At 36.5% G+C, this 2202-nt stretch overlaps 1 pseudogene; it reads right to left on the bottom strand.

Moving 5' to 3' along the window:
- Positions 1 to 478: 478 nt before the first annotated feature.
- On the bottom strand, positions 479 to 1747 carry LOC116122946 (annotated as a pseudogene).
- Positions 1748 to 2202: the final 455 nt, after the last annotated feature.

The following is a 2202-nucleotide window of genomic DNA, read 5'->3' as shown; positions in this document are numbered from 1 at the left end:
ATATTGTTGATGATATAAAATATTTTATATATTTGTCTTCTCTTGATTGAACATTAATTACAAGTTATGGGGGACTAAAAATTAAAAAAAAAAAAATGGATGCATAAATGTTCAAATCTACTAACCCAATTTAGAAAAGGTCAAATTGTAATTTAATAAAAAAAAAAACCCTTTTAAATAGTTTTTCCTAATTACTTACCTCTAACCCAGGTTGTACTGGGAAAATATCAGAATATGGATAATTTTTTATTGAAAATTTTAATTAGACATAATGAATTTTATATGATTGTCGGACATAATTGACACTATTACACATTGTGGATAAACATAGTTTCAAAAACCAAAAAAAAAAAATTACAGGCTTCGTAGAAGCTGCACCCGGAAGGAATGAACAACAAGCTTATTTTGGGCTCAAAAAGAATAAGCCTTTTATTAAACAAATTTAAATGAAAACCGAAATGCAAGACAAACTGCTTTATTAGTTCACCCTCCTGCAGTTTGAACGAATTTGACCCTGATTCCCGGTCAGCACTTTTATGTTGCCCATTTTAATCATAGAGTTTGCAAAATCAGCAGAGAAAGCGTCTAAATTTTGGCTGTATGTCTTCACGAGTTCATCAGTTGAGCCTCCAGTGAGAAGAGCTTGGTCTGATTTAAGAAGCCCCTTCTCCTCCAACAAGTTTGAGAAGTACCCGGTGTCGAAGCGTGCAGGTGTTGGGTCTAACGGAGAAAGATTGCCGTCTCCTCCTGTGCGTGGGCAATTCTCTTGGAGATCTTCTGCAAAGTCGTCGTCGATGTTTGTTTCGTCGTGAATTCTGTCTCTAAAGAAACGACATTGTGCGAAACCAAGAGTGTGACCACCAGAGAGCGCAACTAAGTCACTGTCGTCTAGTCCTTGATTTTTGAAGTTTTTGATTAGTGCAGGGAGGTCCATGGTTGGCGCTGGGATGTCATTGTCGGCTAAGGTCCGGTTAGCTGTGGTTGAGTCTCTTCTCCCAAGGTGTACGTTCCATGTTGGCCCTCCGAGCTGCCGTTTTTAACATACAATTAGACATAAAAAGAAGAGCAGCAAATTTTCTGCATTTCTCAATTTAATCTCTAATTGATTTTGGTTGGTGAATTCTTTGATCTTTTGATGGAGATGAGAATTAAAAAAAAAAAAAAAAAAAAAAAAAAAAAGCGAAACAAAAATGTTAAAAGGATAGAGCTGGGTTGCATATAACACACCGCAACAACAGATCACGAGCTGCAACAGCCAAAATGTCTGCACAAGAAACCACAGGACACCACAAATTTTGTCAACTTCGTTCTTAATTGGTCAATGACTTCAAATCCTCGGGCCGAATTTTTATTCGGGTTTGCATTCTTTTCACTGTCGATGGTGGATGTAGAATCTAGAAGATTTGAGGCATCACAGCCCTACATACATTACAAAGATAAACTACATTAGGATGCATGCAACGAAACTAAATCATAAATCAAAAGATTAAATGCATGGAATGAATAATAAAAATTTAACAGTTTAGAGTTGTACTTGAACGAAACAATCATGAAAGTGCAGACGTAGTAAAGAAGCACCCATGCGGCGTTCTTTGTTAACAGCAGCTTCCACTACTCGTTTGATGGTTGGCAAAGCTTGGGGACACACGTGCTCATAGTAAGAAGGAGACAATGTTGCTGAGAAAACTGTGGTTGCGAGAGCCAAGATGAGAAAGAAATGAAGCTGGAATGTGCTAGGTGAAACCATTGCCAGTAGTAATATTAGAAACTCTTACAAGTTTTGAGTATGTTGTGGTGTAGTTTTGGTTGCATTTCCGCTTATTTATAGTAATTGAAAGAGATAGAGAAGTCATTAGCTTGGTCAATCTTGGACCCGGCCAACAAAAGTTTCTTCTCAGAAGCTCAAGTTTTACAGCTTGGTTAAAAAATGTAACCCATTTGGGGATTTCTCCATCTGGGGAAGAAATCTATTTCGGTTTACAAAGGTCTTCAATTCGTCCCATTTTAAGTAACCGTGTAATCTAAAAAGGTCAATTAAATTTAAGTACATGGTTAAAAAATAATGTGACGGCGGTACCTTAATCATTGATTGATTCAAAAGGAGAGAGATATATATATACACGTTTGGACTGCTTTGTCAAATGCTTTAATTTATTTTTATTTGATTCTGTCATTATCGACAATCTTTTGTACCTGCTCTAT

The sequence above is a fragment of the Pistacia vera genome, unplaced genomic scaffold, assembly GCF_008641045.1.
Source record: "Pistacia vera cultivar Batoury unplaced genomic scaffold, PisVer_v2 Contig139, whole genome shotgun sequence".
Classification (NCBI taxonomy): domain Eukaryota; kingdom Viridiplantae; phylum Streptophyta; class Magnoliopsida; order Sapindales; family Anacardiaceae; genus Pistacia; species Pistacia vera.
Note: the sequence above shows the minus strand (reverse complement) of the source record. Positions and strands in the feature narration are given on the sequence as shown.